General features: G+C 42.5%; 1 protein-coding gene and 1 long non-coding RNA gene across 13 annotated transcripts in view; both read right to left on the reverse strand.

Moving 5' to 3' along the window:
- The window catches only part of SRGAP2 (SLIT-ROBO Rho GTPase activating protein 2), a 225,303-nt gene that overhangs the window by 87,641 nt on the left and 114,189 nt on the right, over positions 1 to 23,473 (reverse strand). The gene's annotated exons all lie outside the window — the stretch shown is intronic.
- Positions 6,707 to 23,467, reverse strand: LOC140844493 (uncharacterized). The gene is made up of 2 exons (XR_012122915.1): positions 11,556 to 23,467; positions 6,707 to 11,134 (listed from the first exon to the last, which is right to left on the reverse strand). It is a non-coding gene; the product is annotated as an uncharacterized lncRNA (long non-coding RNA).

Genomic DNA, 23,473 nt, shown 5'->3' on the forward strand with positions numbered 1-23,473 from the left:
GCAGAAAAATGAAACTCTCATACATTGCTGGGGGGGGTGAAAATCACTAACAACCACTTTGGTGAAGAGTTTAACACTATACAGCAAAGAAGAAGATATGCCTAGTTTTTCACTCAGCAATTCCACCACTAGGTATATACCAAAGAAATCTGGGCACATTTACATCAGCACACACACATAGATCAGAAGGTTCACAGTAGTGGAGTCTGCATTAGACCAAACTGAAAACGATCCAAATGCTCATTGATAACAAAATGGGTAATTGTGGTGAATCAAAAAATGGAACCCTACAGCAATTTAAATAAACAAGGTGCAGCTATATGCAACAGCAGATGAATCTCACAAACTGGTGAACAAAAGCAGCAAGACACCTAAGACTGAACAAAGCAGGATTCCACAGATGCAAGGTTCAAAAACAGGCAAAAAAACAAAAACAAAAAAACACACACTGTGTTGTTTAGAGGTGAATCCCCAGAGGATGTTATCTAAGAAAAACAAGGAAATAATTATCACAAAATTAGGAGTGGGGTGAGTAGGGGGGTTGTGGCTGGGGGGTAAGGGGGTATAGAGCAAGGAGGGACTTTTGAGGTGCTGATATGCATTGGCCTGTGTGGTTAGTTACTTCGGTGTTTGCTTTATAATTACTCATTTATTATGCACATATGTTGTACATACTTTTCTGTATCTGTATTCAATTTAAAAACTGAAAAAAATGGAGTTCCATGATTAATGACACCTATCACAAATGCAGGAACCAGCTTGTTACCGGCACACGCTGGCTCACAGGTCTTCTCGAACAACCGAGTTGGATACGAGCTGCTCCTGCCTGTACAATATTCTCTAGCAATTATTACCTATGCCATTTATGGGACACTTAACACATCTACATTGCCTTGATTAAAGCTCTTGATGCAAATGTCTTCTCCCCTTTCAACTACAGCATAGGCTTCTAAAGAATCTAGACTAATCTTGCAATTAGTAATTAATAAAAATAATAATTGCAGCTTACATTTCCTTAGTACTTACTGTGTGCTAACCATTTTTAGGCAAAACGTTATTTAATCTTTGTAATAACTCTATCAGGTAGCTTTATTATCATCTCCATTTATAGACACTAAAGCTTGGAGAGGTTAAGTAATTTGTCCATAGGAACAGCCAATAAGCAGCAGAGTTAGAATCTAACTCACAAACTCCTGTTTAATGCTTTTTGAAATATCTGTCCTCTCCTCATCTTGCACAATGCTTTACATGTAGTCAGCACCCAACAACTATTTATTGGGTGAGAATGAGAGGACGATTGGCCAAAACATCCATAGGAAGAAAGAGACGAATAGTACTAGAGATCAGTTTTTAAGTCCTCAGGTATATACTGCTGAAAGGGTTGTGATTCAGTTAAGAGAATCGTGTATATAGAGCTACAAAAATAAGCTGCTGGGATATTCTGGTTAGAGGGGGGGAATCCAAAACTTAATCAGCTTTGAAATCCATCTGCTGTTATTTTGGTAGCTGGCAGTTCAAAGGCAAACGGCAAACGCATGTTTCGTGAAGCAGGCTGGCCATATTGCAGAGCTGGGCCAAGGGTCACCGATTGCCTTCTCACTGATGTGGGGGCCCTGCAGAAGCCTTCACCAGTCCCTCTGTGCTTTGCTCTGGTCTTGGGACTTCAGGATGAATGGGATGAGGACAGTGGTAAACGACAAGGGTCCGCAGTGTCTTGGGGGCACTGCCCTACAGAGTTCCGGCAGCAGTCTTCTCGGGGAGTCCCAAGGAAGGGAGTGGAAAGAGGCTTGAGACAATGGGTGCTTTCAGGAGCCCCCTTAATACCCAGAGAAGTGAGGGGCAGAGGAAAGGTTCAAACATCCAGGGGAAAGGAAACCACTTTCATTCATCCATTCCGAAACAAGGACCATGATCAGAGATTCACATGCCGCAGTCACAGCAAACAGAAAACAGCAGTGGGTCCTCCTGCCTTTCCACGCCGGGCTGTGCTCTCCTCCCGCCGCCCCCACCCCCGACTCCTGGGGACAATCGAGCTGTGTGTCTGGCATGTGTGGAGCTGCAGGTCATTGGCCATATTTAACGAGAACATTCATTCTCCACAGGCGCTACGGGGCTCCTCAAAACACCCTTTGTGTCATTGTGCCTTTCCCCCCACCCCCCACCCAACACTAATTTAATCAAGATGTCCTTCTAGCTGGTGGATGGGGTGGACTCGTCAGCTCTGCATTCTTCGTCGCATTAAGGGCTTCAAAGCAAAATACGTAGGGTTGAAATCAGTAAGCTGAAGAGATGGGGTCAGGGCCCTAAGCCCGAGCGTGGCAACCTCCTGTGTAAACTCCAGGCATAAAGAGAGTTTGTGACAGAGTCTTATGTTTTTAAAATTAACTGTAAATATTCTGGAGAGGTTGAGAACATTTTTTTAGGCAAGTACCCACCCATGGAAAGAAAAAAAGAAAGGCAAATAAAGAAAAAGGCCAGGATTTATGTATTAGCACTGTTTCTAGAATATAAAACTAGGAAAGAGAGCAGTTGTCATGATTATTTATGCTGTCTTTCTCTCCTCGTCTCCACCCCGCTCACCCATAATTTTGCAAACTCTGGAAACTTCATTTAGCTACTTAAGAACCAGATTTAATTCCGTTTGCCTTCCTCAGCTGCTTTGCTAGACCACAGCCAATATCAAGAGAATCTCAAAATTGTGGGAGGGAATTAAATCAGTAAGAAAAATAAACAAAGAATCCATCTGGAGCCCTGGGTCCCCACCCAGGTTACCCGATTCCTAGTCTGATGCTCTTTTCTCTGCTTTGGGGCTGTGGGGTTCCCAAAGGTCTCACTCGTTGCTACTTTCCTGAGTTGAACCTCAGCAGCCTGAGTCTTGCGGGCCAGGAGGAACCAAATCTATCCAGGCACGAGGCGGGCCCAGGGAGCTCAGACAGGCCGAGGAACTGCCTTGGACATGTGCTGAAATTCCTCTTATCATAACCATTTTGTCATGACCTCCTGCCTGGGGCATATAACCCACTCCCTCCATTATCTGCTTGCCCGTTTAATCAGCCCACATCACTATGGACAGAAATATAGTCAAAGGGCTATTATTTCATGACCTATGAGGGAATTTTCAGCAACCTAGCAAGCAGGACTCCAGACTATAAGAGCAGTGTCCCCTTCACAACATTTGGGGCAAAAAGAATCTTGAGTTCAGTTCCATCTCTTCTGGCCTACCTCAAGCAGGCATTTGGCCTGGGGTCAAGAACAACCCTAAATGCTTAGGCTAATCCCAAAGGTCTCATGGAATTCGACAAACCCAATGAACCTTCCAGTCATGAAAAACTGAAATGCTTTTCAGCTCCCTTGCAAATCCCTACTAAAACAAGTCCGCTCCCCTCTGGTAACAAGCATCTCCCCACAGCTGCTTTCTAAGGTGAGAACTGAGCCTCTGCCCTACCCGCCCTCTCTTTTTTTGCTGACTTGCTTATTTTCTCCCTTTCTTGGAAAATCCAGTAAGAAATGCTTCCCTGATACTGTCAAATCATAAGACTATGGCCTGCAGCTCTAGGTTTTGTGTTAGGGCAGAGGGCACTCCTTCTGACCCAAGGGAAAAAGATGCCTGGTAAGCTAGCAAGTGGTAGATGTATGGCAAGAGGGCCGGCAGAAGCAGCCTAGAGACACGGAGAACAAGATCTCATCTTACCACACCCTTTAACCCAATGGTGAGCGCATGTGCACCAGAGACCGGAAAGGCCTCTGGGTTGAACAAAAGGAATTTGCTCCAAGGGCGGAAGCAACCCAGTGGGAAACACCATATCATGAGATCTACCATATACTTAATAAGGTTAGCTACTCTAGTTCCTCCCCTCTCAGAACTTCTTCAGCATTTCGATCTATAGCATAACATGTACGCCCTGATCATGATTCCAAATACAGCTCGAATGTCTGCCCCATCTTCTCCATTCCCCCTCCCACTGACTTCGCCCAGGACCCCACCATCTCTTAAATGAACTGTCACAATAGTTTTGTAATGGTTCTCACTCTTCTCTCTCACCCCCAAGCATTTCAGAGCAATCCTTCTTTAAGGCAATTCTCTCCATGGTACTCCTCTGGTAAAACCCATTACTGGAATTGTTTTGGTTATTTAGCATCTGTAGATGCTAAAATGTAGTGGGCAAATGATGAGGAGAAACAGGATAGTTACACTGTCTCAAAGATTCTCCTCACCAAGACACCTGAAGAGTAAAGGGAAAGGCAGTAACTTAGAGAAAAGAAACCCTAACCCTGACCCTCAATAAGCAATCAGGATGATCACAACTAGTAATGGGACAAATCAACAAGAGGGCCTCCTCATACAATACACTGAGACGAACACAATATTCCTTCTACGGTATTCTTGCCAAAACTGCTTAACCCAGAATCTAATCAGAAGAAAATACCAGACAAACCAAAATTGGGGGACATTCTACAAAATAACTGGCCAGCACTCTTCAAAAGTGTCAGGCATGGAAGGCCAAGGAAGACAGGAAACATCAGAGATCATAGGAGACCAAGGAGATGGTGCGACTTAACACAATGTGTGACCGTGAACTGGGCCCTGAACCAGAAATCAGACGTTAGCAGGGCAATTGGTAAAATTTTATTTAGATCAGTAGATTATGTAATAGTATTGTACCAGTGTTTATTTCCTAATTTTGATCATTTGATCATATACTGTGGTTATATTAAAACATTGGTGAAATCTCGGGAGAGGGTATATAGGAATTTTTGTGCTGCTTTTACAACTTTTCTCTGAGTCTGAAATCATTTCAAGACGAACAGTTGAGAAGTTAACAGAGCATCACGGAGTCTTCCCCTTCGCTGGCTTCAGAGAGTAAACTCTTCAGTGTAGCATGCAAGGCCAGCTGGGCTCTCCAGCCTCAACGTTGGCCATCTCCTACAAGCGTCTTGTGCCCAGCCATTCTCGCCCGCAGCCCCCTGTGGTTCTAGAAGACTACTCACTTGTCCACACCCCCTTGTTTTCTGCATGAGCTGTTCCATCTCCCAGGCATCCCCGTGTGGTGTCCCTATGTAAGGCTCAGAGGACTTCAGAGCAGCCTCACTCCATGCTTCCTTTCACTGAGGACCCCATTATTATGCTGGCTTATCACTGCTTACTTGCAAGTCTGTTTCTCCACTAGCCTCTGCTCTGAGGTCAGAGGCCATGACATGCCATTTTCTCAGTACCCGGCAATGTGTCGCAGTCAGAACTCAGTAACTATGTGTTGAGTGAATATATTGTCTACTTGGAGACTAGTAAGTCTAACATCCCACCCCACACCTGCTTAGTGTCGAAAGGCTCACCCAGCACTTTTATAAAAATTCCTGTACTTCATTACAGAATTTCAGGGAGAGATCTTAGAAAGATTCATCCAAACCCTTCTTTTACAGATTAGGAAACTAAGTCCCAGGAAGGTTAAAAATTTAGGTCACACTGTGAGTCAGTGTGTAAGCCAGGAGAAGACCCTCACTCCCAGATGTTTTGATTCTGAACTATAACAGGGGTCTTGCTCCTCCAAACCAACAACTACCACAGCACACACCCAGCAGAACGTCTGGTCTGGCGTGGGGCTGGATTAAGAAATGCCTGCTAGAGCGGAATGGATCACCGGGAGCGGCACCACAACTCGTTCAGGCTGAGCAAGGCCTGGCCTCGCCGAGACACCTGCCTGCATCGTGCGGGCAGGAACGCGCAGCTGGAACACACTAGGCTTTGGTGACGAGGCCTGATTCTCTACCTAAGAGACCCCGGATCCAGAGAGAGCAGGAGCCTGTCTTTCCTCCACGGCCGGGCGGCGGGAGGATGAGGCTGAGACTCGGCACAGCCCTGAGCGATGTACAGGCAGAGAGGCAACGAGCTCAGATCACATCCTGACATCTGACCTGGGGAGGAAACCCATCCTCTGTGTCAGAAATCATCTGCTCTGATTACACGCCCCTTTAAATCTCCCTGGCCCAGGAGAGGATGTGCACTGATAACTTTAATAATGCCAGCAGGTACAATTAATCTCCATTCCTGCTCTCCTTATACAGTTAACATGAAGGGGACTGGAAGGACAAGTTCAGACTCCACTGGGGCTTCGGCCTGTAGTTCTGACACAGACGGACTGCTCAGAACTTGCCCTGTTTGCTCAGAAGGACCAGGTCTGACCTACGACTTGAGAGCCCTGTGTGGCCTTTGGGGCGAGGTAATTCTCAGGTGGGTGGGTAACAGGGATCACAAAGTTAAATTAAATTACATAGCCCAGGCAGGATTTGATATGAGTCTAATGGACACAGAAATTCAGCAAGACTTAATCAAAATGATGCTGAAATATTTTGTTGTTTCAAAAAGAAGTATCTGTTTTATTGGTAAATGTGTTCGGTGTTTAATATATCCCTACTGTAATGTTTTTTATGACTCTATCAAGAATTTGTTTAAGTTAACAACTTGTTAAAGTCAACTAGAAAAGGATAGCTTGATTCATGTAACATTTCTCTGCCAAGCAGTCTCCTGTCCTTCCCATTGATACCCTCACACCATTTCCAGGGGGCAAAGCGGGCCACAAGGATGCTTTCTCCTTCTGCTTACAGATGGGCACAGAAAGTTCTAGGAAGGTCAGATTTTTGCATGAGGCTCACAAGAAGGTAAAGCTAGAGTTGGAAGGGATTTTTTTTTTTTAATTCCCTGTCCAGGCTTATGTAATTGTATTCCTTCTCACAATTAGCTAAAAAGGCAGGAAAAGCACTTAGAATTTCAGTGTGGACTCTACTGAGGCCACCACAGTTCCCAAGATTCCAAAACCCAAACGGATAGAATGATGTTTGCTCAGAGCCCACCCTTCTTGACCCTTCCAGTGTACCCAGCATCGAGGCTTCGTCTCCTCACTCAGGTTCTACGAACTGTGCTCTGCTTGTTTCCCTTTGGCCCAGTTCAGTTTGCTTGTCTCTCCTCTTTCCTGGCTCCTCAAAGTGTCTTTAGGCCTCAGCTGCCCTTTTCTCCAAATACTCACATCCATGGCTTCACCTGTGGTTGAATGTGGCTCTTTATGTGGTCAAGTTCCAAATCTCCCTTCCGGCCCTCAGCCTCACCAACCCTTCACTTTGCCATGTCTGGAATGGACTAAGGAAGTGTGGTGCTGTGTCTGGGAGGGGGCACTGGACAGAAGGCCAAAGACCTGGTAGGTTTGGTCCACCTCTGCTCCTACTTAACTGGGTGCCCGAGGGCAAGTCTCCTCCTGCTCTTAGATTCTTGCTAATTATGGGCCTGGACTAGAATCAGCCCAGCCTCTTCACATCCTTCCCCCAAATCAATGGCAGCTCCAGCTTCCAACTGCTCAGGCCAAGACGCCTGGAATGGGCTTTGACGCTTCTTCTCACACACCATGTTCAATTCAGCAGCAAACCCCATCGACTCCATCCTCAAAACACATCCCAGAATCTCACCGTTTCTCACGATGTCCACACCTACCCTCTTCCAGTCCAGCACCATCTCCTGCCGGAATGATTTCCAGAAGCCTCCTTAACGGGTTTTCCTTTCCTGCCCCCACCTTGCTCCCCGTTCAGTCTTCTCTTCACCCAGAAGCCAGAAAGATCTGAGATAAACAGGAGTCCGATGGTACAATTCCCGTGTCCCAAAGGCTCGTGTGGCTCTCCAGTGGCCTCCCAGGCTCTTCCTGATGCAGCCTGCACCCCGTCCCCACCACATCTCCTACCCCCCTTCCTCTTGCCCACTGTGAGCAAGGCCTTTCTGCTGTTTCTCTAGCCGGGTAAGTACACACTCATCTCATGGCCTTTATACACACTGTTTCTTCTGCTGAAACACCACCCTCTTCAGAGACCTAAACAGCAAAATCTCTCATTTCCTTTAAGAATCAGTTCAAATGACAATTAATCAGTGAGGGCTTCCCCACCTACCCTAGATAAAATAGCCATACCCCAGCATCTTCGTCTCTTTACCCTGCTTGATTTTATCATCACCTGGTATTTCTTGTATTTACATATTGCCTGTTTCTCCTACTAGAATATAAGCTGCATGTAGTCAGAGATTTTTCTCTTTTCTCATCTGCTGCATTACAGTGCCTACCACAGTGCCTGGAATTTGGGAGGCATGCTGTATACATCTGTTGAATGACTAAATGAATTTTGATTCCTCTCTAGCATTTACCACCTCCCGCCCTATCACAGCACACTCACTCTCGTCTGTAATTTCTTTGTTCTGTCTTGAGTAAGCCCTTCTTTCAGTGCCCACTGCCATTACCCAGGAACTGGGTTCCATCATCCCCTTGAATTACTGTCGTAGCCTCCCACATGGTTTCTCGCACCCTAAACTACACAGAATACTGTCACCTAAACCCCTGTAAATATGGTTTTCAGTATTTCATTGCCCTACCTAAAATGAACAATGGGCCTCTTTGACCTGCAGCTTGAACTCCTTGAGCCGGCATTCAAAGCCCTCCACACTCAGGCTCCAAGCTCACCCCACATACTTCTCCCACTTCTGGCCAACAGGAAGCCTCTGCTGCTGTCTCATGGGTGGTTATCACTAATGGCGACAAAGAGGTAGGAGAGGAAGCTGGTACCAGACACCATGGAAACAGTCAAAAGATATTCCCAAAGATAATAAATGGGTAGATAATTAAGAATCCTGGCACCATGTTATTAAAGGAACCCCAGTCCAACTCTTTCCTCTGTGAAACTTGCCTGACTCACCTCTCATGCATCTGTCCTTTTCCAAGCTCCTATCGACAACTAATTATCTGTACCACTCATTAAATTGATGTCTAAAGTTGTGACCTGCTTCAGGAGTCTATGGCCTGTCTACCCAACTGAGATGTAAAAAGTCTAAGATCTTGAATCATGTTTCGAGCTTGCTCTGCAGTCCTGTCCTACTGCCAAGTTGAATACGGAGCAATGAGAGACAATCAAATAGTATTTATTAAATTGAACTGAATGAACTGGTAGTGGTGCTTATGCTCCAGGACTTAAACAAAGCAGTGCTCTTTTCTGCTCTTTTTTTCCTCAAGGTCCCTGAAAGACGAGTCAGGTGGGCTCCCCAGTTCTCCTGCCTGAGAACTCAAAGGCCCAGAAAGGCCACTGCCTCAGAGAGCTGCAGAAAGAGTAGGCTTTTTTCTACTCTCCACCCTCAAAATGAACATCAAAAGGAAAACAAGGTCATGGGAAGAGACAAGGCAGGAAAGGATGCGATGCTTATGTGGGCAGAAGGCTTGGATTATCTTGGCTTTGGAGAAGAGGTGATTAAAGCTGGAGACTGGATCTTCCAGTCTGCCTTCTGTATTTCCTTTTTATTCTTTCTATCTATATGATAACATACTGCTAAAAAGCTTAGCTTGGGGAGACTAAGACCACCCTGGCAGGGAGAAGCACAAGGCATACGCTCCCCTACATGAGCAGAATCACAGCTCTGCAGAGAACTTTCTTTTCCTTCACTTCACTGAGGAACAACGGACAAAATAACTGCATGTATTTAAGGTGTACAACATGATTTGATAAACATATACACTGTGGAATGATTACCAAGATCAAGATAATCAACACATGTATCACCTCACATAGTTAACTTTTTTTTTCCTTAGGGAGAAGGCTTACGATCTATCCTTAGCAACTTGTAAGCATACAACACTGTATTATTAACTGTATGCTGTATATTAGATCCTCAGACTTATTCTTATAATTGAAAATTGGTACCCTTGGACCTACATCACCCCACTTCCTGCTCCCCCAGCCCCTGGCAACCACCATTCTATTCTGTGTCTATGAAATTGGCTTTTTTTTTTTAAGATTCCACATACAGTATAGATCATACAGTATTTGTCTTTCTCTGTCTGGCTTCTTTGCTTAATATAATGATGTTCTGGGTTCATCCATGTTCCCACAAATGGCAGGATTTCCTTCTTTTTTATGGCTGAATAATGTTCCACGGCATATACACAGCACATTTTCTTTATCTGCTCATCTGCCAAGGCACATGCAGGTTGTTTACATATCCTGGCTATTGTGAATAATTATGCTGTAATGAACATGTTCAGATACTGATTTCAATCCCTTCAGATATACACCTAGGAGTGGAACTGCTGGATCATGGGACAGTTCAATTTTTAATTTCTTGAGGAACCGTCCTATTGTTTTTCATGTGGTCACACAAGCTTACATTCCCACCAATAAGCTAAGAGGGCTTTCTCCGCATCCTTACCAACATTTGTTACCTCTTGTCTTTTTGATAATTGCAGAGGACTCTCTTCCCAGGTTTCACTGATTCCTCTGACATTCAGGGAAGGGACAGTGAGGGTGCAAGTAATTTCCCTCAGTGTCAAGATGAGGAAACCGAAACGAAAAGTCATGGAAGGACTCCACTGGGTCAGCCAGGGCCCGGCTCAGGCACATCTCTGAGGTCTAGGTTCCCAGCTGAGTTCAGAGATAATGAGGAAGAGAGAAGAGGAAGAAAAAGGGAAAGAAGAAGGGGGGGGGATGCACTCTCCCTCCCTTATATTGACTGAAAGCAGGGTATTTCCAGGGGAAAGCACAAGCCACCTCAGTACCCTAAAAACAAGTGACTTCCAAGAAGATACCAATAAGATTCTGGATGCTTCCAAATGTATTGAAACACCGTCCAGTAGAGAATCCAAACAACCCAGTCAAAGAACTACAAGGACTGCCTGAATAAACAGCGGGGTAGCCAGAAGGTAGAGTGCTGTACAGCCATTAAAACAATGTTTTTAAAGAGGTAATGACTTGGAAAAAATACTCACTTAACATGTTAAATTTAAAAAAAACACAAAACTTAATATACGATATAATTCTATCTTTCTAAAGGAAAATGCACATAGGAAGAAAATCAAAAGGGAATATACCAAAATGTTAATCGTTATTTTACTTGTATTATTTTTATTTTCCCCACAATGTCTTGAAAAACATGCATTGCTTTTACAACTGAAAAAATCTAAGCTAAAGGGTTTTTTGTTCACTTCAAAATCAAAGGAAACATAACAAAAAAATATTACTTCTTGGTGCTGTGCCTTGGCCTTAACAGTGACTCCTTAGCTCAACAAGAGGATGATTCTGAGAGCTCTTCAGACCATAAGGAGAGGCTCCGAGGCTCCTAGGGTCCCTTAAAGACAAGAATTCATGCAGATAATTAAAATTACCTACAGCTGAAAGTTTCATGCTGAGGAAATAGTAGGAAAAGCTGGTTATAGACCCAAATGATTTGTGGAGCACTGGATAAAGAAGGGGAAAAAAAACCCAAAAAGAAACAAAACCAGAGGGCTGGGCTTAAAAGCAAAGAAAGGTAGGATCAGGTAGAAGAACTAAGAGGTCAAAAAAGGTCCAGTATCCTAAGGAAAGATAAGACTGGAAAAGTGGAAGGTGCTGTCTCAGAAGAAGGAGAGGATTTTTCCCCCCTTCATTTTAAATAAAAATCATGCTCAGACAAGCAGGGAGAAATTCAAAGGGAAACTCCTGACAAAGATAAAGAGGAGAATCAAAAGCCAGTCCTTGCAAGAAGGGCGACTGAAATCAAAGATGCCTACCTTCTCCAGACCAGCTGGGCAGGACGCAGAGTCCAAGCAGTGCGGTGGAAATTCTGGCCTGGCAGAAGCATCTACGTGGATGACTGCAGGATGCACACGCCATCAATTCCTTGCATAAGCACCGACCCTCTAGCTTACCGATATAATGACTGCCACCTCCCTGCGCGTGAGGCATCAGGGCATGGCGATGGAAGAGAAGAGATGACTCAGGGGAAGCGGGCTGCCTAGGGACGAACTCTAGTTCTGCGGCCAGGCAGCTCTGTGACCTTGAGTCAACTGCTTAACTCCTCTGCCTCGCCTATAAATGCAGATGATAAAACCATCCTAAAGAGTTGTTGTGATAATTAAATAGGTTAATACACGTAGAGTACTTAGCATAGTCCCTGGGCATGGCTGACATGCATCTCGTATTAGTTATAATTACTATTATTTTTATTATTTATGTGACTTATAATAAAAACTTGGCACCTAGTCAGATTGCACGCCATTAGTGTAGTTTCTCTTGGGAGTATTATGTCTGTATAAACTAATGTCTATTTCCTAGTGCCTGATGAGCTGTACTAACAATCCTCTCCTTTTCTGAGAGGCATCTTGCAAGCAAGCATAAGCGTTATAGAGATGGTAAAAAGTAACTTGGCTGGAATTATCATTAATGTTCAAACCATCCGATGAATGAATGAACTGACACCCAACATTTGTATGATGGCACCACTTACAACACCATACAATGGGCTTTTTGTCATGTGAGAAAAAACAATTTAATGGAGGATCCAGACTGTTACTTCCCTAACGCGGGGGGTGGGTCAATATTGGCATCACTTTTGGCAGGATAACTAGATTCAAGTATTTCTTGATGTGATGGGACATGAGGTACCCCAAACCACCTAGATAATGTATTTTCGTCAAAAACATATAAGTTGAATAGATCTGGCCTTTATAACCAACTTCCAATTTACAGAACATACAGGATATGGGAAGAAGTTAAACAAGAACAAAAGAAAGCAGCCAGAGAAATCTAGAAGGTGGGACAACCTGCAGGATTACTGGCCTGGTCCACTCCACAAATCGGTGTCCTGAGAAAGGAATAGCGGTGGTTTAAAGGAGACTGAAGGGGCACAAAACCAGAGTGCACTACATAACCGGCTTGGAAAAACCAGATGTCAGGGACTTTTTAGGACAATTAGGGAAATGTTTACATGGCCTGGGTATTAGATATGATGAAAATTTACTGAAATAGAAAGGTGGAGATGCTGACTAAAATAACAGATTAAAAACAGTATTACAATATAATCTGGTTTTTTATTATTATGTCTTGCTTCCTATATTTTATAATTTTCTGCAATGCATATGTACTATAAAATTTTTTTAAAATTATTCAAAGAATAAAGAGCAGGGAGGAAGAGAGAGGAAAAAAGGGAGGGAGAAAAGGAGAGAGAGAGGATGGGCAGAAGAGGGGAGAGGATAGAGAGGTGAGAGAAGAGGGCAGAGAGAGGGAAGCAGGTTTTGAATTTACTCTCTTTAAAGATCAGATTATGACCAGGTTCAATCTGATTTGGCGACAACTATTTTCTAAAGATAGCACCTATAAATCCTGATGTATGGGTGGTAGGGTGATGTAGTAGAAAGAGCGTGTGTGTTTAAATTCCAAAGTCACCTCTTCTTGGTCTTACAAAAGAGTATTTCACCAACGTGAGCTTTAATTTTTCAACTATTTACAATGGGAAGAAAAATAACCTTAAAATATAATATTCACAGCAGCATTATTCATAATAACTTCAGATTGGAAATTACCCAAGTGCCATCAACAGTATAATGGATACTGAATTCCTCATATCCCAGGGACCCCCTGTACCCCACACCCCAGGCAAACTGGGACATCTGGTCTCCCTAGCTGCTATCCACTATAGGGGAGATGGAATTTATAGTTCAAACCCTGACAAGTTAGATGGCTTAACAAACATCCCAGGCCTTTCATGGAAACCCCAGAAAGGTCATGCATTAAATGTACAGAATATGTTCCAGAACTATGGACAAAATCAAAAAAGATTCATTTTAACAAAGCACAAAATGAATTCCCCACAGGTTCAATGTGATCAGCCAGCAATTTAACTGCCTAACTGGAATAAAACTTACCACTTTTCAGAGGAAGATAAGCACATGTAGAATCTCTATAATGTATCATCTATAATGTCTAATGTGTCATAAAAATTAGTAGATGCAGAAAAATTAAGAAATGTGATCCATGGTCAAGGGAAAAATCAATAAATAGAAATAGAACCACAGATAATGTAGATGTTGAAAAGAGCAGAAGAATTTTTAAATAATTACCAAATATGTTTTACAAGTAACAAGAGAAAGTTCAGGAGCTGTATGGAAACTATAAAAAGGAACCAAATGGAAACTATAGACTAAAAAATACAATTATCAGAAACAAAAATTTATTGGATGGCATAAATAGCAGATCAGATGCAACAAAAGACAGGATTGGTAGACTTCAGAAATCATCTAAACTAAAGCACGTGGGGAAAAAAAAGCTTGCCTCAATGATCTGTAGGACTGTATCAAGCAGCGTAACAAATGTGCAATGGGAGTCAAGGTTAGAAGAGAAAATGGGAGACAAAAAACATTTGCCAGAAATTTTCACAAATTGAGGAAAAACCACTACCCACAGATTCAGGTCATTTAGGTATTGTACTCATCCAAGCCAAATAAATAGAATGAAAACCACACTAAGACTCATCACAAACTGCTGAAAACCAAAGGTAAGGAAAAAATATTAAAAGTAATGTCCCAAACTCCCAAAATATTATACACAGGGTAATAACAGAATCACAGCTGACTCCTCATCAGAAACAATGGAGGTCAAGAAACAAAAGAACCATGTATTTAAATTATTGAAAGACTATGATATGATTCCATTTGTATAAAATTTTTTAAAAACAGGTCAATACTTATATTGTATTAGAAGTCAGGGCAGTGGCTGCCTTTAATGGGGTAATGAATGGAAGGGGCAAAAGGGAGGCCTGTGGGATACTGGTAACAGTCTTTTCTTTATCTGGGTACTAATTCCATAGTTGTTTGCAGTCTGCAAAAATTCACTGCACACCTAAAAATATGTACACTTAGTCTAAGTATTTTAAACTTCCATAAAAAGTTAAGGAAAAAAAAACCCTTGCAAAATACATGAAAGGATTATACAAAACATACATTTAAAGACCTACTACAATACATAATATTTACAGTAGGCATTTTATGAAAACTTGTTACTATTACAGCTATTATATTCCACAGAAAGTTCTGGGAGATCTAAGCTTAAAAACCTAAGCTTCCTGGGGGCAAACCTTCCTCCTTAGTTTGATTTTAAGGTCTTTTTTTGCACCTAGCATAATGCTGTGTTTATAGTATTCACTCAAGCACTTAATGACAGCATGCTTTTCTAAGTTACAGTAGTTTTCAAATACAAGGCTGCATTTGGACACTTTTATTTTCTGTACACTGGTCCTCTCTTTCCCATACTCCCTATTTTTTAATTGTTCAGATTCTCGTCATCATCGTTTGCTTTACAAAGATTGACATACCATTACACCTTTGAATGTTCTAAATGTAGCACCTTGGGCTCCTTCAGAAGAGGCAGATAGACACCCGAGAACTGAAACACCAAAAAGGCAAACATGTAAATTAACCTAAGCAAAAGACTGCAGGCATCTTTGATGCACACATTCCCTCTGAGCTGAATCTTCCTCTGTTCAAAGCAGCCTGGACCACCCAGAGAGAAGCCCCAAGGGAGAGGATAAGGATGCCGCTGACCCAGTGTCACAGAAACCAAAGCTAAAATGCCCAGAACAGCTCTAGCGGCAGAGCTCCCCTCCGTGTTGGCTTTGGCAGCGAACCGGACGCCCCTTATCAGCAGAGATACCTTTGAAGTAGCTGGCAGCCTTCCACCCTTTACTCAGATAAGCTCAGCTTCACATCCTATTCTTTCCACCAAAGAGGATCTCTTCATCAGATGCGAGAGAATAAAGCACAATTAATCAGAACAGATTTTTGCTACCGACAAGATAAATTGGGCGACTGGAACATCTGTCTGTAAAGTACCGCACACACTGTTAGCGGCCATGTTACAAGGTGGAGAAAATTCAATCAATGGAGGATTGAGTTCTGTCGGGGAGAAGGTGTAGGATGGACTGGGGAAGGGAGGGAGCGATAAATCAATCATGTGCTCCCCCCAAAGACGTCTCCAAATTAAACCCTTGCTTAAGAGGGCAGGGCACAACCTTTGGAAACCCATTCTTCCTCCATTCATTCAATCCATAGCACCTCCCAGGGCCGTTCAATGATACCAGCACTGTGGGCCACTTCTCCTTTTCTTTTTTGTGACACCACCACCCCAAACATGCCTCCTTACAGTATCAACATCCTCTCTCCTTACATATGCCCAACAGCTGGACTCAAAGCCTCCACAGGAAACCTCATCCCAACTCAAAGGGGAGAAACTGGGTAGGTAGGTGACATGTACCGCTTTTAGTTTCAAATCTTTCAACCTCTGACAGCCAGACCCATCTCCTTGGTGCCAGAGGAAATCATACAGGTCACAGCAATTCTGTTGTGACTGATCTAAAATAGCGAAAGTACACATTTTAACATCTGAGGCACCTGGAGAAAAGCATGAGTTGAGCCTCTTACATTTCTTCCTCAGCACCTTGCTTGATCCCACGCTTCCTGCAGTGTGACTCATTTATCTAAAGCCAGATATACCCTCTGTCCCCCTCCAAGAATAAAGTAGGGAAACCACAGTGGGTTATATAAACAAACCAGCCTAGACACTCCAACACTGTCTGCTGCAGGGGCAAACGTGGCTCACATACACCGAGACAGATCTTATGGCTTCAGCTTTCCCCTGAGTTCCTGGATTTCCCCAGGATGGAAATGGGAGTATCTACAACAGTGGTTCTCAACTTTGGCTACACGCAACACTCACCTAGGCCCCATTCCAGAGACTCTGATTCAACTGCCTGGGGGTGGGGCCTTGGCATGGTATGTTTTTTATTACCTTTTAAATCAACTTTATTGAGGCATTAATTACGTACAATAAAATGCACACATTTTAAGTATACAGTACAGTATGTTTTGACAAATGTCCACACTCATGTAACCACCTTGGATAAGATTGTATAACATTTCCATAACCTCACAATCCCCTTGGGTCTTTGCATCAACCCCTCATCCCCCAACCCCACTGCCCCCCAGCTCCCAGAGCAAGGCAATCATTGATTTGCCTTCTGTCACTATAGATTAGAGTTATCTCATCTAAAAATTCATACAAATGGAGTCACACAGAATGTACGCATTGTGTCTAGGTTCTTCTTATCAGTCTAATGCTTTTTGAGTTCACCCACATTGTTGTATCTATCAGCATTTTGTTTCTTTTTATCACTGAGTAGTATTCATAGATGTACATAGAGATACAATATGTTTTTCTTTTATCTGTTGATGGATTTTTGAGATGTTTCCAGTTTGGACTATTACAAATAAAATTTTAATTTCCTATGGCAGCAGTAACAAATTACTGCAAACTTGGTGGCTTAAAACAACACATATTTATTCTCTCTTTTTTCTTAATTAAAAAGATGTTATTCAATTTATTTAAACAACAGCAAAAAAAACCAGCTCACCCATTTCTCCTACCATCCACCACTCCACCTGCCTCTGTTCTCTACATTTATGAGCTTGAGCTTGATTTTATTTTTGGGGTTTTTGTGTGTGTGTTTTTTAGACTCCACATATAAGAGAGATCATGTGGTATTTGTCTTTTTCTGCCTGACTTATTTCACTTTTGTAATAATACCCTCTAGGTCCACTGGTGGTGTTACCAATGGCTAGATTTCATTCCTTTTTATGGCTGAATATTCCATTTTGTGTATATATCACATTTTCTTTACTTATTCATCCATCTATGGACACTTAGGTTGTTTCTATATCTTTTCTATTATAAATAAACCTATAAATATATAATATATATCATAAATAATGCTGCAATGAACATGGGGGTGCAAATATCTTTTTGAATTAGTGTTGTTTTCTTTAAATAAATACTCAGAAGTGCAATTGCTGGATTCTATGGTAGTTCTAGTTTTAATTTCTATTTTCCTGTAGTTCTGTTGGTCAGAAGTCCAAAACCAATGGCACCAGGTGGAAGTCAAGGTACTAGCAGGGCTGTGTTCCATCAGGAAGCTCTGGGGGAGAATCTGTTTCCTTGTCTTTTGTAGCTTCTACAGCTGCAGTCCTTGACTCATGGTCTCTTCCTCCGTCTTCAAAGTTAGTGGCCTAGCATCTTCTCTGACTGTGTTTCCCTCTGCTTCTAGCACATGGTCTGGTTCTCTTTTGTCTATAATCTCTCCACCTGCTTATTATAAGAACACCAGTAACTGCATTCAGGGTCCACTTGGATAATCAAGCATAATACCCCCATCACCAGATCCTCAAATCCTCAGATGTACAACGTCTTATACGGATAAGGTAACATTCTCAGGTTTCAGGGGTTAGGACACAGACATTATTCAGCCCACAACAAAAGCTATTGTGAATATTCAGGAGAAGTCTTTGTACAGCTATATGCCTTTATTTCTCTTGGGTAAATACCTAGACATGGAATTGTCGGGTCATATGGTAAGTACATATTTAACTTTATAAGAAACTGCCAAACTATTTTCCAAAGAAGCTGTACCATTTTATATTCCCACCAGCAACATATGAGAATTCCATCTGTCCCCACTAACACTTGGTATTACCAGTCTTTTAAATGTTAACCATGCTAGTAAGTATGTAGATATCTCTTTATAGCTTTAAGTTGCATTTCCCTGATGAATAATGACACTGAGTATCTTTTCATGTGCTTATTGGCCATTTATGTATCTTCTTTAGTGAAATGTCTATTAAAATCTTTGGCTTAGTTAAAAAACCTTGGGTAGTTTGTCTTCCTATGAGTGAGTTATATGCATAGTAAATGTATTCTCCCAGTCTGTGGGCTGGTCGTTCATTTTCTTAACATCTTTCCAAGAGCAAAAGTCCAAGAATTGATAAAGTCCAATTTACCTTTTTTTTTCTTGAGTTCATGCTTTTTATATGCTAAGAAATCTTGTCTATTCAAGGTCACAAATATTTTTTTAAAACTCCCCAAGTGACTCTCGAGTAGTTAAGAACTAATAGTCTACAGGGAATCTGATGCGGCCTTCCCAGTTCAACCTGACTCGCTGCCAAAGACACATCAGGTGACATTTGTGGAGTACAGTGAACGGGAACACTGTAAAAACGGGGATTCAAACGGACAGCCTGAGGAGTGACCAGTCTCCGAGCCTAAGTGTGAGCAGCCAGTAAGGACTAGAAACAGGGAGTCGAAAAGCAGTATCAGAGGTACTTTTAGTGTGTCCCAGCTAAGCAGTGAGCATCCCAGAATTGTCCTGAGACAATCTGAGGAAGTGGGAAAAATTACTTCTATTCTTTAGAACATGCGTCTCACAGAGACGACATGGAGCTTAGAGTCAGACTTGGCAGTGTTTGGCCCGTTTTTGAAGCCACCGCATTAAACAAATGAAGGTGGCAGCAATAATATTTGCCCAAACCTTGGTTCCAGCAGGGGTTAGACAGACTGAGCTTTCATTACACGAAAGGATATGTTGGGAGCACCAAATGGGCTCAATTCTCCTGGAGTCCTGTACAAAGTGAGTCTGTTTCTAAGCTGTGGACAGGAGGCTCCTCTCTCTAGATGTTATATTTAGCTAAAGGAATCTCCACCATGGCTTCATGCAAAATGTAAAATATGTCCCAGCAGACATAACCACAAACCAGAGGGCCAGCAGGGAGCATCCCTTTAGGGGGTTCAGTAGCACAGAAGGGCCAATTGTGCAGCCACCCTGACATCCCCAAATGAGCTGAGTTCACTCTGAGCCAGATTTTTGGCCAGTTCTCACATTTAATGAGTCTTTGTTTCTCTCTTGCTAGAGAGTCTGCCCCTCGGGGGAAAAACATGCTGCCCTATTTCACTCCCCACTTTCAGCCGCCTGCCCAGACATCAGGTAGGAGAAACAACCCCATGTTGACCTTTAACACCTCCATACCCTTCGAAGGTTTGTGTGCAAGAGATAAGGTTGATTCTGTAATTAAGTGAAATATCTGGATTCAGTGGAAAAGAGCATGAAAATCTCCCTATACTCTGCACACCACATCTAGAGTCCTAATAGAATATGTTGATGGGAACCTCGGGTTCCAGAGTGAGATGACTGGATTTAAAAACTAGCCTTGCCTCTCTTTTGTTTCATCTCCCTAAGCAGCAGTTCGCTCCTTCACAAAATAGGGATAATAATGCTAACTTATGAGTTATTGTAAGGATTCACGCACACAAAGTGTTTACCACTGTACCTGGCACATAAGCGTTCAAAAAATGTTGGTTTTGATTATCATAACCTTTGCCAAGTGAATCATTAAGCTTTATAGATGAAAAATAGAAAGTATTAAAAGAAGAAAACCCATAACTTTTGCCAGAGAAAAACAGATTCAAATTCACGTAATGCCCAGGTGAATTTTCACCAAGTGTGCATAGCTGAACCAGAAATAAAAGTGTCTTTTCTGAAGCCTGTGTCTGAAGAGAAAGGTGGATTTTCCTTTTGCTGCTAGAACTGAATTTACAGGTAAAATAAAAGATATCTACTTTATACATTTGGATTCCAATTTGGCCTCTCTTGGGTGCTGGCCAATATAGATGACAGAATCTGAAACAATGCCTCATTCCTTGAGAATTCGGCCTTCAATTGTTTTGCTAGCCCCCTCTCCATGCCCACATCCCTTGCTGTTGGTCCTTATCTGGAGACCGCAGTTTGCCTGTCACAATTTAACTAAGGTCACCCAGTGACCAGAAGACAGTCACCAGTGTAGGATACCCCTGTCATCACAGAATTATGATACATTAGATTTCAAAGGCGGCATGGAGATCATACAGCCCAAACCCCACATTTTTTAAAGCATAGGGAACTGAGGTGCAAAAAGGAAAAATAATTGTCCAAGGTTTCAGAGTTACTCAGGAGCTGAGCCCAAGAGAAAGTGTCACCTAGAAAAGACCTCTGCTCTGATGGCACAAAGCAAGCCCAGGGAAGCTTCACATTAAGTGACAGCGTAGCCAGGAACATCCTTAGTTCTCTTATCTGATTACTGTATTTTAACCAGTGGGATTCTAATTCTTCATGTATAACATTCTCTCAACAAAAGAGATTGAAAAACTGAGACATGGAGACAGAATGCTTCTTTGCCCATTACTAGAAAGCAGAGAGGTTCTCACTCAGCCAACACCGATTTAATCTGCTGTTAGGATTAGCCCAGCCAGCTTCCATCTTAGAGTTCTCTACCTGTACTGGATCCCAAGGGAGAGAGAAGGAGATGATTCACTTTGTGGAACAGTAAACATTAGCTATTCCACAAGCCTATGCATATCTCTAACCAACTGTAATTTAATCGATGAAAAGTTAGAAAGATTTTAAAAAATCCAACAGTCTGCAACTATATACAACAATATGAATAAATCTCACAAACATAATGCTGAATGAGAGAAACCAGACACAGAAGAGTATACACTGTATGATTCTATTTATATAAAGTACAAGCAAAACTAATCTCTGCTGTGACAAGTCAGGACAGTTCCTATCCTTAGGGGTTAGGACCACCCATCCCAAGCCCCCAGTGACTAGAAGGGGGCAAGAGGGGGGCTTCTGGGGCACTAAAACATTCTGTTTCTTGATCTGGGGGCTGGTTACCAGGTGTGTTCAGTTTATAGAAATGCGCTGAGCTGCACTGCCTCTGTACAGTGTGTGTACTTTTCAATGGAACGTCTTATACAAACACTCCTGTGAGTAACTGGAAATTCTTCCTTATACATCCCAGCGTAGAATGGCACAGCATAAGGAGGTTGGCCCTGAGACCACGGCTAGGAATGTCACCCACGGTGGGTTTTCCTACTGGAGGGCAAATGGCCCATGTCTTGAACACATGCCATGCACCTGGATCTTCGGTAACATGTGAATGGCACTTGAGGAAGCAGGAAAACTCGTGGCTTTAACTGGCTGCCTTCAGCACAAACACCTCTGAGAGCTGGAGTGGCTGTGAGACTCTCAGCTGGCTTCTTCTCTAACCTTCAAAGCTGGGAGAAAAGGGGCCTGGGACACTGGGTGAAGTCTAGATAGCTCAGCATCTCATATAAGTTTTTTATCAGATGAACAGAGAAACTGTCGGAGGAAACTGTCGGTCAACGCTTTTCCTTCTTGAGAAAGGCCTTGACTTGACTACCAGGGTTGTTGTGAAGAGCTGAGCGCTATTGGATTACTGTCAAGGTTCCACCTAAATAGGTTTAAAAACATTTTTTTCCTAAAAACTGTATATATTTAAGGTGTACAACATGATGATTTGATATACATGCACACAGTAAAAGATCACTACCATTAAACTAATTAACATATCATCTCCCTCACATAGTTATCTTTGTTCTGTGTGTGAAAAGAGCACCTGAAATCCACTCTCTTAGCCTATTTCCAGTATTCAATACAGAATTATGAATCATGGTCATTCATTTGTCACATAAGCACGTCACTAAGTGTTGCAGAATAATTCAAATAAACAACAAGCAAGCTAAAGCTGACGCTGGAAACCAGGAGGAAACGGTGAGAAGTGGCCTCACCCCTAAATGAAGTACGGCCTGACTGCAGCACAGCTGAGTCACCAAAAATAGCCCCTGAGCTCTAGGAGTTATCTTTCTCTTCCTTCATTTCACTGTCAGATGATTGTACCTTTAACATTCTGTCTCTAAGACACAGGGAAAGCCCTCTCCCAGATGCAATTATGTAGATAGAAGGTTTTAAGTCAGTTCTTTGAATGCTGCTATAAACAGAAAAAAGAGGATTCTAATTCTAGACCTACTGAGCTCTGGAAAGCATTCGAATGTTAAGAATTGGAAAACTAACCAAGAGCTATGGCTATTATCGACCACAGTCCTGGTTACTCAAGTCCTTTCTCTCCCAGCCTCAAATTTAACTTGGGATCTTGTCAAGGGAAACCAGTGAATTCCCTACATGTGAAGCCAGTGAAATAGCAAACTATATCCTCTTCATACCTATAACCTGTGGGAAGATTATTCACTTCTGAAAAGTCTTCTGGGGGTGTTGGAGCTTGAAGGTCAGACCTGACATATCATTGACAATAAATAGCTGGGGCTTTTGGTAACCAAAAGTCAGGAATTAATGACACTATTTAGAGCTCATGTTGAGAGAGCTTAGGAAAGAGGCTCCTGCGTTTCTAAGCAGCTGGTTCCATTAGTGACAGAGAAGGTGACTTCGGCATAAATTTCTTAAGATCATCACAATTAGTTTTGAGTTTTTCCTTGGTCAAACTTTTCAACTTACACCCAAGGAACTGTGACCTACAACTGAGCTTCAGAAAGCATTCAGGGACCCACAGACAAAGATACATCCTGTCAAGAATAACCAAATCTGTGGGTGCACCTTGGCCAAGGTGAGAACTTAGGAAGAGAACTAAACCAAAAACATGAATTTGCTGAATGACCTAGAAGAGGAAAAATGACATGACCATGAAGGTCCTGCGTCGCAGGAGCTTTACAGATCACTGAAGGAAATGGCCAGACACCATCATGATTAATATGTGCAGATTATGCTGCCAGTCCTGGGGTTGTACCTTGTAAATGGGTACTTTCCCAGGGCTTCTATGAATGCAGGTCAGAAAGGAGGAAAAGAATGCCAATCCAGTATTTTTCCTCCATGAGAACATGGTAGGGGACCTTTGGAAAGCCTTTTAAGGTCAATAAGAGAGTCTTTCTCTTATTTGTAAGACTGTGGCATTGTTCCACTCAAGTATCTCTGTGACTC

Source organism: Manis javanica, chromosome 11, assembly GCF_040802235.1.
Source record: "Manis javanica isolate MJ-LG chromosome 11, MJ_LKY, whole genome shotgun sequence".
Classification (NCBI taxonomy): Eukaryota; Metazoa; Chordata; class Mammalia; order Pholidota; family Manidae; genus Manis; species Manis javanica.